The sequence below is a fragment of the Cervus canadensis genome, chromosome 3, assembly GCF_019320065.1.
Source record: "Cervus canadensis isolate Bull #8, Minnesota chromosome 3, ASM1932006v1, whole genome shotgun sequence".
NCBI lineage: Eukaryota > Metazoa > Chordata > Mammalia > Artiodactyla > Cervidae > Cervus > Cervus canadensis.
Window position 1 is genome coordinate 22,680,568 of NC_057388.1, and position 14,833 is coordinate 22,695,400.

The window sequence follows — 14,833 nt, forward strand, 5'->3', positions numbered from 1 at the left end:
TGTATTTATGATAGAAAATGGTTTTGCTGAGGAAATGAGTGCAAAAGCTTTGATTATTCAAAGGTAGATTATTCATGGAGTGTGAGAAGAGAAGCATAATGGAACAACCAGTGAAGTTGACCATGGAGACATCACCAGGACCAGATTATGTAGACCAGTGTAAGGACTTGAGTTTTTACTCTGAGTGAGATGAGAAGCCTTTGGAGGGTTTACGTAGAACAGTGACATGTTTGAATTTATGATTTGGACGTCAGTTATATTGGTAATAAACTGTTGGAGTGAAAAAGGCAGAAATGAGAATATTAGCTACAATTATTCATTCAAAAAATGATGCTTTGGACTCAGCTGATACAGATGAAGTGAATACAGATGGTTGGATTATAGATGTATTTTAAAGGTAGATTGAGTGGTACTTGGTGATGGATTGAAGACAAGTTATGAGGAGAAAAATTCAGAGATTTGGGTGTTGGCAAATGAAATGTGGATTTGTCATTTACTGATATGGAGAAGACTCTCTGAAGAAAAGATTTGGAGGGAATGGTAAGAGCATGATTTTGGAGTTGCTGAGCTTAAGATCCCTATTAGATATCTAAACAGAGAGATGTTGAGTTTAGAGAAGAGGCCCAGGATGCAGTTATCCATCTGGGAGCTGTCCATGGAGAAATGATTTTTGAAATCATCTAAAAAGGAGATGTGATATCCAAAATAGTGTAGGGAGAGAAGGCTCTGGGGTCTTAGGCCTGAATCACTCCTGGTCAGGGGGATTAAGAGAAACCCTCAAAGGAATATTAGCTGAAGCAGCCAATGAGAAAAAGAGAAGACCTGAAGACTGTAGTGTCCTGCAGTCCACATGAGGAAACTTTCAAGTAGGAGGAGGTGATCAACTGTATCAGATTCTGATGAGGGGTCAGATGAGACGATGAACAAGAACTGATTTGGATTTAGTAACCTGGAACTCATTGGTGATTAGACAAGAAAAATTTCATTAGTGTGGTGAGTTCCAAAGCTTGACTGGAGAGGCTATGAGAAAGAACAATAGAAAAAGAGAGAAGAATTGAGGACTGTTAATTTAGACAACATTTTGAAAGTTTTTTTTTTTTTTTTTTTTAGATAAAAGGAAATGAAAAATTAAGTGCTAGCTGAATGGGATGATAGAGTCAATAAAATCCTTTTCTTTTTTCAGACAGGAGTAATAGTGCATGTTTGTTATACATGCTCTAGTAGGAAGTAGAGGAAAATAAAACAAGAGGGACAACAATGTCTAGAAGTAGGAGAATAAGCAAACAGTCTCCTGCCCAGTGGAACAACTGTCTTTAGATAGGAACGAATTTAAGCCATCCACAGTCCAGAGAACTGATACAAGTCGGTGGTTAGTTATTATGGTAGGACCTTGTGGAAGCTCTCTTCTGTTTGTTTCTATTTTATCTGAAAGCAAGGTCATCAGCTAAGAGTTAGGATTTAAGAAGAAGTATCATGAGTTTGAGGAGAGAAGCAAAAGTAGGAATTATTTTTCAAGGAGAGTGAAAGAATGAATGGACTAGGGAAATATAATATGATTGCCAGGCAATGTTAAGAGCCCACTTGAGATTAGAGGTCATAAATTTAAAGGAAGACAATCGTTATGGTTGTGTTTTTCTGCAGTCATATTCAGCTGTATGGGAACAGATGTGGAGTAGGCAGAGAGATGGATTTAACCATGGATTAACCATGGGTGAAATTCTGCAAGACAAATATAATCAAGGAGAGAAGGATGGAGGGAGGGAGACAGGCAGGAAAAGAGGGAAGGAAAGGGAGAGAGGGAGAAATTATAATGATGGATCATGAGACATAAGGTAAGCGAATAAGAAAGACAGTTCATAAAATCATAAGGGTGACAATAAAAAGTGGTATGATCGATCGACTTTGGCCCCCATGATGTATAAATAAGCATGAACTGGAAAGACAAAAAATAATAGTCCTGGAGAGAGATTCCTGAAAATGCAATTTGGGGAAGTTAAGTTGCTGTTGTCCAGTTGCTCAGTCATGTTCGACTCTGCGACCCCATAGACTGCGGCACGCCAGGCTTCCTTGTCTTTCAGTATCTCCCGGAGTTCACACAAACTCATTTCCATTGACTCAGTGATGCCATCCAACCATCTCATCCTCAGAGTCCCCTTCTCCTCCTGCCCTGTATCTTCCCCAGCATCAGGGTCTTTTCCAATGAGTTGGCTCTTTGCATCAGGTGGCCAAAGTAATGGAACTTTAGCATCAGTCCTTCCAATGAATATTCAGGGTTGATTTCCTTTAGGATTGACTGATTTGATCTCTTTGCTGTCCAAGAGACTCTCAAGAGTCTTCTCCAGCACCACAGTTTGAAAACATCTATTGTTTCGGTGCTCAGCCTTCTTTATGGTCCATCTCTCACAGCCATACATGACTACTGGGAAAACCGTAAGGAATTTAAGAGTTGATAGTGAAAATAAACTGTATGGTGTAACCTTAGTACTGTCTGTCTTACATAGATGGAAGGTGATCATTTTAGAGGAGAGGAGGGCAGGGCACCAAGAAGCTAGACTGAAGGAGCATCTACATAGATTTTGAAATCAGCAAGAATTAAGACAGGGGTAGTTTAGGAGAGAGTGACCTTTATCTAAGAATTAAATTCCGAAAGAAAAACAGGGAAGTGACCTAGCAGCTAGCAAATGAATGCAACAGGGAAAGGTAACGTGAGCTCTCGCAGCACGAGGTTTAAAGTGGGAAGAATTGATGGAGGAGAAAGAATTGCTGAGAAATAACAACAAGGGACAAGTGCATGGCCCAGGTAGGCCCAGGGGTAGGAGAGTGTGGAAAAGAGCCACCTATTAAGGGGACTCCTGACGAAGCAGTGTCCCCAAGGAAGAACCAACCGCAGTTACAGGGGTGGTTCTCAGCCTTGGCTGCTCATCTCATAAATGGATTAGGTAGATAACAGGTAGGATGAAGGGCTACCCTGGTGGCTCAGTGGTATAGATTCTGCCTGTGACACAGAAGATGCAGGAGACCTGGGTTCAATCCCTGGGTGGGGAGAATCCCATGGACAGAGGAGCTTGGTGGGCTGTAGTCCATAGGTTCGAGAAGAACTGGGCATGGCTGAAGTGACTGAGCACGCCTGCACAGACAGGCTGAAAGTGAAAGTGTTAGTTGCTTGGTGATGTCCGACTCTAGAGACCCCATGGACTGTAGTCCACCAGGCTCCTCTGTCCATGGGATTCTCCAGGCAAGAATACTGTAGTGGGTTGCCATTCCTTTCTCTGGGGGTCTTTGCAACCTAGGGATTGAACCTGGCTTTCCAAAATTGCAGGCACATTCTTTACCATCTGAGCCACCAGATAAGCCCTAGATAGGATGGATAGATGTGAAAATTTGCGGGGGAAAGCTTTACGAGTGAAACTGAAAATTAGTTATTTGAAATAAGTCTAGATAGAGCAGTCTATCTATCTAGACTATCAGTCTATTCTGTATAGTCTATTCTATCTAGACTTATTTCAAATAAATAATTTTCAGTTTCACTCGTAAAGCTTTCCCTCAAAATTCTCATGGAAAATCTGCCATAGGATTAAAACAAGTAATTTTTCAGTCAATTAAATTCCATGAAAGACATGACTTACATTCTCTATTATGTAGTGAAAGAAGTATCCAGGGTCATGCACATAATCAGTTTTCATTATCCCAGAAGATCTAATCAAACGTAATTAGGCAGGAAGTAATCTCACTTAAACATTCTTTTGGTATGAAGAGTTCTCCAACAATAATAAAGACTAATCCTTCTTCACGTGTAACACTGAGGATATGGAATTACGTGTGTCACGGGGTACAATCCAAGATGGCTGCACTATAGCCACAGGAAGGCCGTGGTGCTCTGTTGAGCCGGTTGTCCACACTGCCTGTTACAGGCACTACACCCAAGGAGACCTAGATATACAGCCACAGTCTACCCTGTTTGTGAGAAAAGCTGTGTTTCTATGATTCCTGTAAGGTGGTTGTTCAGTGGCTAAGTCATGTCTGACTCTTTGTGACCCCATGGACAAACATGTAAGGCATCTGTGCCCTTTACCATCTTGCAGAGTTAGGTCAAACTCATGTCCATTGAGTCAGTGATGCCATCTGACCATCTCATCCTCTGTCATCCCCTTCTCCTTTTGCCCTCAGTCTTTCCCAGCATCAGGGTCTTTTCCAGCGAGTCAGCTCTTCTCATCAGTAGGCTAGAGTATTGGAGCTTCAGCATCAGCACTTCCAGTGAATATTCATGGTTGATTTCCTTTAGGATTGACTGGTCTGATCTGGTATTATGATTTATAGTTCACTGTGAATTAAAAATGTACAATTTTGATGCTAGAGACAAAGTTCAAGTGCTTAATTATAAGAGGCAAAAGAGCCAATTCATACCTTTTTAAGGCTTAATATTTTATCACTTGAAAATGCATCCATTTACTTCTTCATACAACAGTTTTCGAGTGTCTAATATGTGTGAGGCACTCTACAGGCTAATGGGCACACGGCAGTGAATGAAACTCAAACTTCCCATAGTTTACATTCTTCTTCACTCTGGTGAAGAGTCTTTTTATTCACCACCCAAACAGCAAGATATATGAGTGTTCCCAGATAAATAGAGGGGGCAGGGATTAACTTTAAATTGGATATTTCCTCCTAAAATTATTTCCTGATATCCCTTGTGAAAATTGAAGATATATAGGAGTCTTACAAAACTTGGAATGAAAACTCACAAACTCAGAGAAAGCTAGTTTCTTAGTAAATCTCTTGTGATGTTCGTAATTTCAAAAATCAGAAACAAATGTTTCTGTCACCCCTAACAAGTGAACGGAGGCAGTTAAAATCAACTCATACATCTTAGATTTTTTGTTAAAGATGAATACTAAGAACATAGATGAGATTTTAAAAGAGCAAGAGAGATCTGAGGGTTTAAAAATAAAAAATGTAGCCATAATTCCTCCGAGAGGAAGAGCTAAGACAAAATAGAGTGGTGTTGCAGAAAGAAATGAAAATCCCCAAGGCAACCCAGCAAAGGAAGAAGAGGTTCTCTTAAAGTATAAATGGGCTTTTGTTGAATTTTAACAAGCCCTCAAAGGACAGATGCCCAGAGATGTCTGAAGTTCTTCATTTAATGTGAAAATACTTTACACTTTCCTTTAAACAAAGAAATCACCCCACTGGCTAGGAGCCAGAGCTTGCACATTTTCTGAGGCACCACAGGAAAAGAGAAAAGAAAGAAGCCAAGCATTTCCACATTCCCCCTAGGGGAAGAATATGCCCGGGTCCCAGATTCTCATCAGTGGCAGCTCTGGATCCCTGATTAATGAGTCCTTCCATGCTCCCGGCTTTGCCGCCCCCACGGCTGCGCTCCAGTTTCAATTTTCACTCCCTATCTGGACGTGGCTCCTCAGTGAAGAAAGCCCAGAGATGATGTGGAGGGAATAAAAGGGAAATGCAGATATTAGTGCTACCTGACCAGCAGGAAATTTGAACTGTATCAATTGAGATGGCCCAAAGAGTTGTTGAAATGTAAGATAAAGTTTAGAACAGGATTACTATGCCATGGATTATTTGTGGGGGAGGGAACAGAGTTTAAACTAGAACTTTATGAGTCACTGTGGCATACTATCACTGTTTCATACCCTCCTTCTCTGGATGGGGGCTTCTTTAAGTCACAGCTGCAGTTGAGGCTTTTTATTTAACCTCCTGAAAAGGACTCTGTGTCATTTGGGTGGCTTCTGGGATAACTTATCTGTGGGTTATGATTTATTTGAGTATGAGACCCTGATAATCGCAGATACAGATAACCATAGCAATAACACCTACTTTTCATACTATCTGGGTTCTATAAATATAAGATAAATACATCTCCACAGCATGGCAATATGGCACAGAAATGAAAGATATGTGATGCTCGTGATTCATTCATGGTCCCCCAGCCAGGGGGCTTCCCAGACGGGGCAGTGGTCGAGTCTGCCTGCCAAATCAGGAGACCTGGGTTCAATCCCTGGGTCGGGAAGATCCCCTGGAGAAGGGAATGGCATCCCACTCCAGTATTCTTGCCTGAAAAATTCCATGGATACATGAGCCTGGTGGGCTACAGTCCATGGGGTCGCAGAGAGTCAGACATGACTGAGCAACTAACATTTCACTTTCAGCCTGTTTCTGAGCTGTATGACCTTGGACAAGTAGCAGCCTTGTTAAGACAATTTTCTCATCTGGTTAACCAGGGTGATAATAGTAGGTTTACTTTAAAGATTAAATGAGATGATGCATAATAGATAAAACATAATCTGGATACTAACATTATAATAAATGATGGCAGTTAATTAGATGTCAATAACGTGCCCCCCAAATAGTGATTGCACCCCAGTGGAATCTAAAATTTCCACTTGTTTTACTCCCAGAATATATATTAAAAGGTTGTTTTATACAGCTCAGGGATTGGAAGATGGCAGAGATATTTTTAGTTACAAGAAAGAATTGCGAAAATTAATTTGTGTGTGTTAATCACTCAGTGTCTGACTCTTTGCGACCCCATGGACTATAGCCCGCCAGGCTTCTCTGTCCATAGGATTGTCCAGGCAAGAATACTGGAGTGGGTAGCCATTCCCTTCTCCAGGGGATCTTCCTGACCCAGGGATGGATCCTAGGTCTTGTGCATTGCAGGCAGATTCTTTACTGTCTGAGCCACCAGGAAGCCTGAAAATTACTTTGAGCATATCTAAATCCTGGAGGAGAAGGGGACAACAGAGGGTGAGATGGTTGGATGGCACCACCGACATGATAGACCTGAGTTTGAGTAGGCTCTGGGAGCTGGTGATGCTCAGGGAAGCTTGGCATGCTGCAGTCCGTGGGGTAACAAAAAGTCAGACACGACTGAGCGACTGAACTGAAATCCTGGTAACAAGCTGACAACATGAAGCAAATAATTAAACTTAAAAGAAACAGAGAAGGGGCTGTCCAGGGTAAATCAGAACAAGCAATGCCTCCTTCTCGTTTGCTCCCCAAATTGTCCCTCAGTTTTGGATTTCTTCTGGGCTGTTTACTTTATAGTTGGTGTGTTCTTGGAGCAGCAGTTGCTTGGAGCTCAGCATTGTGGTTTCTAGCAGCAAAGGAGGCTTTGTGACTGGATCACTCTCAGTCACTCTATTTCAAGCTGCCAAAGACTCTGGGGTTAAGAAGAATGGTAGAGGACTTCTATAATTTAAGACCAGTTTTCTTTTTTGTTTTTTTGTTTTTTTCCATTGGAGCAATTCAGTGCTCATTTTGTGCACATGTGTTCCAGTACAGATGGAGACTCAAATGACTGTCAGACCCTTTGGTGTGAGTTCAAATTTCCTGAAGGTGTTGGAATGTCTGTAAAACATCAGATGCCCTTCTGCTTGAGTTTTTTTTTTTTTTAAGTAAATATATTTTAATTCTCTGCTGATGTGAAATCTCATTTTATTTAGGGAAAGGTTTGACAGTGTCTTTGAAAAATTGTTCATTAAAAAAAAGCTTTTGAGTTTCTGGCAGGTAACTGATTCTCGTGTTAAGAAGTTAGATCTGATTTGTCCATAATCAAAAACCAGGCATTGTGTTTGTGTGTCTTCCCTCCCCTGCACCCCAAAATCAAAAATCTTTTTTCTTGTTCCAATACTATTAGTCATATTTTAAAGAATTATTGGTGAGCTGCTGTCATCCCTCTTACAATGCTTTTTCCTACTTAAGCTTCAGAAAGTTTGTTTTGTTTTTTTTTTCAGGGAGGCTTGGATGACTTTATCAATATTCGTGCTGGGGTTTTATTTCTAACCCTTTGGATAACTGTAGAGTAGCTTCCTCCAGCTTCATTTTAAACTAATCGCATTTGTCAAATAGAGAGCAAAGAAGCCTCTCCCAAAGTGGTGCCTTCACTAGTGGATCCTGTAGTCGGCAGCTTCCCCCACTACTTTTGTAGCTGAGAATCAAAATGTTAAGAAAATGCTGCGAAAAGGATTTGGGGCAGATAGAATCCTCAGTTCATAGTATTTTTGTCCTCAGCCAGAAACTGAAAATACAAACATAACCATCAGTTAAAACAGCAGCAGCAACTAATTTACAGGTGTGCTGAATATGTAGCTGCTTATTTAACATGCCTTGAGGTGTGCGTACAGTTTCTATTTACCGAGTTATTCCCCTGCATAAGATCTCTTGTTCCCTGTCCCGTGGCAGACATTCTACCATTAGAGACACTCCTATGGATTCCAAACCAAAGACTAAAGCAAGGCCACTAGACTGCTCCTGTGACAATATGATATATGATACTAGTTCACTCAGGATAGGCTTGCTCCTGCCGTGGGAGCAAAGTACCACCAAGTCACTTAAAGCAACTTCAAGCAACTTAAAATGATAAATGTTTTATATTTTCTTATGTGACATGTCCATCATGGGGACAGAGGGCTTGTACTCACCACAGACATTCAGGGAATTTTCTCATGATCATTCCAGAAGAAAAAGGGATTCCTAAAGTGATCTTGAAAGTTACAGTTAAGTACTCAGATCTCCAGAGTGACACACATCACTTATAATTACAATTCGTCTGTCATCACTGGTCACATGGCCCCCATGACCACAAACACAGGCCAGCAAGTACACCCAGTTTGAAACGGTGGGAATTTGACAGCATTTGTTCGGAGCACTAATAACTCTCGACAGTTACCTCAAGGGAGGGGTTTTGAATTTGGAAACAGCCTCTGCCTTCTGGCTCCAGAAATTCTCAAGATGAAGTGCTGGATGAGCTGGGGGGAAGTAGGAGCAAGCCTCATTAGGTTGAGAGGCTTCATGGATGGAAGCCACAGGGAGAGGATCATGTTTGTCTGGAAGCAAAGAGCAGATGTTAGAAAGGCAAAAACAAGAGGGAGATCAATTTACTGTTCAACTTTGCTGATATCAGTTTTGCTTGCAACTGTATTGTTGAAATCAGGGTCAGACTTTTTAATGTAAATATAACATATTTTGAGCATAACACAAAATAATAAATACTGTATGTTAGACCATCATAAAAAATGTTACATACTTGTGGACTACTGCAAATAACAAAGCCAGGTCATTCACTCTTTGCTTAGCATCAGAAGTAAATAGCTGAAATTTGAAATGTACATACACTAAAGTTTATGTGTACAAGTTTCTAAGTTTGCTTAGGCAAGTGTTATTGTAAGTATTCTCAGAATTCACTAATATGGATAACTGTTTGCCAGGAAATCAACTTTTTTTGTATAGTAAGAGGCCACTTACAGTTTGTTTCAATATTAGGTGTCAGTGTTTTGATTCATTGTGCATTTTGTGGTTAATTAATTGTGCATTTTTGTATAGTCACTCTTTCAAACCATGAAGCCACTCATGAATACTAGATTGCTTAACTTTTTCTTATTTGTGTCTCAGGAGTTAATTCCTTTTTATGTTGCGTAGAATTCCAGTATTTGGGTACATGCAATTGCTTATCAAATGGTCTGTTGAGGAACACTGGAGTTGTTTCTGGTTTTTGGTGTTACAGATAAAGGTGCTTTGAACAGGTAGGTACAAGTCTTCTGTGGACATATGCTTTCACGGCTCTTGGGCATATACCTAGAACTGGAATGATTGGGTCATGGGAAAGTATATTTTTAACTTTTCAAGAAATTGCCAAACTGTTTTCCAAATGGTTGTGCAATTTTCTTTTCCTGTAAGCATCATAGGAGAGTTCTAATTCCTCCATATTTTCACAGACACTTGGTTTTAATATTTTATTTTTTAATTAAAAAATATTTTTAAATTTTAGCTGCTCTCATAGATGCACAGTACTATTTCATTGTACATTTAATTTCAATTTCTCAAGTATTTACCATTTGAAATACTTTGTGAAGTATCTGTTCAATTCTTTTGCTTATTTTTTGGGTTGTTGTTTTCGTTGTTTGTAATGAACATGCAAGAACTCTACATATTCCTAATACAAATCTTTTGTCTGAGAATGTTGTAGTTTCTACCTGGCTGTTTTTGCCTTTTCATTTTCTTAACTGTGTCTTTTGGAAGAAGAAAAGACTTAAAAAATACAGGCAATTAACATTTTAGGTTAGAAAGTAACTTTTCTAAAGGGAGAGACTGTCCTCAAAATTGCATCATGTTCCTTCTGGTCTAAAACACTAGGCATCGTTAAGGTATGAACAGTTCAGAACTAAAGGTATTCATAACAAAACCCAACAACAATATCCATTTCCTGAGTGCTGAGGCTGTGCCAAGCAGTGGGGTTGGCTACTTAAATAGGAAGTCACTGAGACAGAAACCCTCTCAACTACAATATTATACAAATTTTTATCTCTGCCAAAGCCAGAACATTTCTGGTAGTGTTTCATAACTACTCCAACAGCTTAAAAAATAGTGAATAAAAAATACACAATATGTTTTTTGTGTAGTATAAACATCTACTTCTCTGACTTTCAAATACTATGATACTGAGATGGAAAAGTATGTTGATGCAGGTGATAATCTCAAAATGCAAGATCAAATCGCTTTGCATTCATGTCCCTTTTTAAGAATTGAAACAATGATACAGCACTATATCAAATAAGAGGGGTTGTTTGCTTTCATTTATTTTAAAAATATTTTTATTAATAGTTAACATATTACTTTTTAACTATTAAAACAAACTAGTACCCTGTGAAGAAAATCTTATGGGTTTTTTAAGGTAAAATATGAAGTTTCTGGAAAATATCATTCTTATGTTGGGTTATTTCAATTGTACCTGGCACAGGATTCTTTATTCACTGGCTTTTGTCATGTGGTTCTCTCTGAATAAAACAGCCAATAACTGAATTGCAAGTCAAAAGAAGTTTGATGTTTAATTCTTAAATGGTGGTGAAAAGCTACATATGTTCCCCTGAATACGGTAAGCTCTAGCTTCAATGTGACCAGTTAGAATTTTCAAGCAAATGAACTGAGATTAAATAATAAAAAGAATTCAAACCATAAGAGGTAGAAAGTAGAGCAAATATGTATATAAAACATGTGGGAAATATCATAAATTGTAAAATACAGGTTTAAACATAAATGTTAGTAATTATACTTGGTGTTAATACATTAAATTCCCTATCAAAGTCAAAGATTTTAACTGAATTTATCAACAACAGCAACAATTCTATGCTTATTATAAGGGGCACAGCTAAATACAAAGTTAAGAAAATAATTAAAAGTAAAAAAATATTTGATAAGCAGAAACTAGACACACACACAAAGCAACTGAAGTGATAATAATATTGTCAGAAAGTGTTAGCAGAGATAAAAAGAAAATTTTCATGATGATAGAAGGTTCAATTGACCATGGTGATAAGAGGTTCAATTCTAAGTACCTAATTATATAGCTTCAATTTTATGAGAAAAATTAACCAAAATTCAGGGAAAAGTAAAAAATTAATATGGAGTAATATACAAATTATGACCACTTGGCTATAAAACAATAAATGAAAATAATATAAACCACAGTATAAAAATCTTAAAAGATGTCAAAACCAAATCTTATGAGATTTTTTAAAAAAAATATTACAATCAGGAAGAGATTATTGAAGTTATACTATATTGGTTCAATATTTGAAAGCTAGTCAATGTATTTAATTACATTAATATAATTTAAAAAATCCTGATTTTCTTTATGCATTCAGAAAAAGAACTAGACAAATCACAATTACCACTACTTATAAAAACTTCTATAAAACTGAAAAAAAAAACTTCCTTCATACTAAAGTGTATCTTCAAAAATCTATAGCAAAATACAGTCATAAAATATTAAAGGCTTTCCCCATTAGTGTCCTGTTAACAAAACTGCTATTCTACTTTTTATTGAGTTTCCTAGCCATTACAAGAAAGGAAATTAAATGTACATGGAATGGAAAGAAAGAAAGAAAATTGTCACTCTTTGCAGTCAGGAGATCCAAAATAATCATTATATCAATTATTAAAATAAGTGGGTACATCAGTGTTGCTGGATATAAGTTGTATTTGGGTTCTCCAGAGAAACAAAATTGAAGGGAAGGGAGGAAGATAGATGGGTTGGGTGGGTGGATGGATGATGGATGGATGAATTGAAAAGTAGGTAGGTAAATAGATGGATAGAGGGGCAGAATTTGAGAAAATGTCTTACATAATTGTGGGGGCTGGCAAGTCTGAAATCTGTAGGTTGGGCCAACAGTGTGGAAATTCAGGTTAAAATTAATGTTGAATTCTTGAGTCTGAAATCTTCAGGACAAGTCAGCTGACAAAGTTTCCAGTACTACAATGTTAAGGCAGAATAACTTCAGTCTTTGCTCTTAAGACTGTCAACTGGCTGGATATAGCTCCCCCATGTTATGAAAGGTCATCTCTTTTACCCAGTCTAATGATTTAATCACACTTTTAAAAAATAACTTCACAACAGCATCTTGAGTTATGTTGGAAATAGTTGGGCACAATAGCCTAGCCATGTTGATACATAAAATTAGCCATTATAGTCCACCCCTTGTCAATTTGGCATCCATACACATCTCCTTCAAACATACTTAATTTCTAAAGACATTATTAAAGTCTTACTTCTGCTTAGTATGATACAACAATCCTGTATGAAACCCAAAGTCCACTAACCAGAAGATGATGCAAAGTCCTTGAGTGACAGTCTTCCCTTTATATTCTGTAACTCAAATACTCTGATATAAAGATAATAAAGCTTAACTACTGTGATGCAAAGTTAATACATCTCATATCATGATAAGAGAGGAAAGAAAAAATATTATGTATACACACAAATACATTCTTAATAAAATAAGGAGGACATACTCAAAATGATTATAGTTGTAGTTTCTGTAACTGGTCCTGTGGCCATAACTGGTATTTGAAACTACCTACTCCTCCATCACTTCTATATTGTCTTAGCCCTCAGAAAGTACCTCAGGTGGTTGTGGTCTCTACCTGGTAGCATGACACAGACCTTTATGCCTGAAGGCTCTAGACCATTAGTAATCCTGCCTCAATTGGGCTGTTGTAGTTTTCTATTCACTTTAACCACAGGATGTGGTGGTACTAAGAGATAGGCTAAAGCAGGAGTCCCCAGCCTCCCAGACCTAATGTTGATGATCTGAGGTGGAGCTGATATAGAAGTAAATGTAATGGACTGGACTCGAATCATCCTGAAAATGTCCCCGCTCCCCCGTCTGTGAAAAAATTGTCTTCCACGAAACCAGTCCCTGGTTACAAAAAGGTTGGGGCCTTTTGCCCTAAAGGAACTTGTGTATTACAGATATTTTCTTCCTTACCTCCGTTTTATAACAACAGTCCTATTTCTTTTTAACATTTTATTTTATATTGGAGTACGGGCGTCCCTGGTGGCTCAGATGTTAAAGAATCTGCCTGCAATGCAGAAGACCTGGGTTTGATCCCTGGGTCTATAAGAGCCCCTGGAGAAGGGAAGACTAACCCCTCCAGTATTCTTGCCTGGAAAATTCCGTGGACAGAGGATCCTGGTGGGCTACAGTCCATGGGGTCACACGGAGTCAGACATAACCGAAGGGACTTAGCATGCACACATAGCCAATTAACAATGTTGTGATAGTTTCAAGTGGACAGCAAAGGGATTCAGCCTTACCAATTTCCCTTTGGTAGTCAAGATCAGTCCTCCTAGCCAGTATAGTAATGCCCCTGTTGATTCAGAGGCATGAGGAGCCCAAAGTGGCCAGGTGGCAGTCTTTACTTCCAATTCAGTGGAATCATGATGTGTTTTCTGGTGGAAGCATTCCTTCCTTTGGAGACCTACAGACCAGCAAAATATAAGATGATGAGGACAGGAAGAAGAATTTTTACTGATGAATCACTCGCAGTGATAGTGGTGTCACGTGCATTTCCACCCCTTGATCCCTGGACCCATGGTCCTGGATATGGGAGAAACAAACCATATATTGAGCACTGACTTTCAAGGTCCCTGATATTTATATTATATTATGTACTATGTATGTGCTCAGTTGCTCAGTCATGTCTGACTCTTTGCATCCCCCTGAATTGTAGCCCTCAAGGTGCCTCTGTCCGTGGGATTTTCCTGGCAAGAATACTGATGTTGATTGCCATTTCCTATGTCAGGGGATCTTCCTGGCCCAGGAATCAAACCTATGTCTCTTGTGTCTCCTGCATTGGCAGGTGGATTCTTTACCATTAGTGCCACCCTAATAGGAAACTCTATTATATACACATACATATAAATCCATATATATACACATATATATCAGGGAATCTTGAAAAAGCTAAAAGTAAAACACAAAGAATAAGTTATGAACTATGATACCATTTTATATAACATATGAAAGCATACATCACAGTATTAGTTTACACATATATAAATAAGTGGTTAAGCAGTAAAATCTGAACAGAAAAGATACACAAAATGCAAGAATAGGGTTATTATTAGACAAATTTATATGATTGGAGAAATGTATAAAGGAATTTTCAATTATAAACTTCTTAATTTTAAAAAAATTCTGAATCAAATAAGGCAAAACATGACATTTTTCAAAAGGGGCACCTGAGTCTATCCTATGGACTGAATTGTGCCCTTCCAAAATTCGTATTTGGAAGCCTAAAACCCGATGTAATGATACTTGGAGTCTTTGGGAGGTAATTAGGTCTAGATGAGATCATGAGGGTGGGGCCCTCGTGATGGAATTAGTGCCTTTATAATAAGAGACATCAAAGAGCTTGTTCTCACTCCATCTTGTGAAGACACAGCCAAAAGGTGATCCTGTGTAGCCGGAAGAGAGATCTAATCAGAACTCTTACCTACTGGCATCCTGATCTCAGACTTCCAGACAGCAGAACT

General features: G+C 38.6%; 1 long non-coding RNA gene across 1 annotated transcript; it reads left to right on the forward strand.

The window, feature by feature from the left end:
- Window positions 1-2,966: 2,966 nt before the first annotated feature.
- Window positions 2,967-6,113, forward strand: LOC122438168. The gene is made up of 3 exons (XR_006268471.1): window positions 2,967-2,979; window positions 4,712-4,713; window positions 5,974-6,113. It is a non-coding gene; the product is annotated as an uncharacterized LOC122438168 (long non-coding RNA).
- The last annotated feature ends 8,720 nt before the right edge of the window (window positions 6,114-14,833 follow it).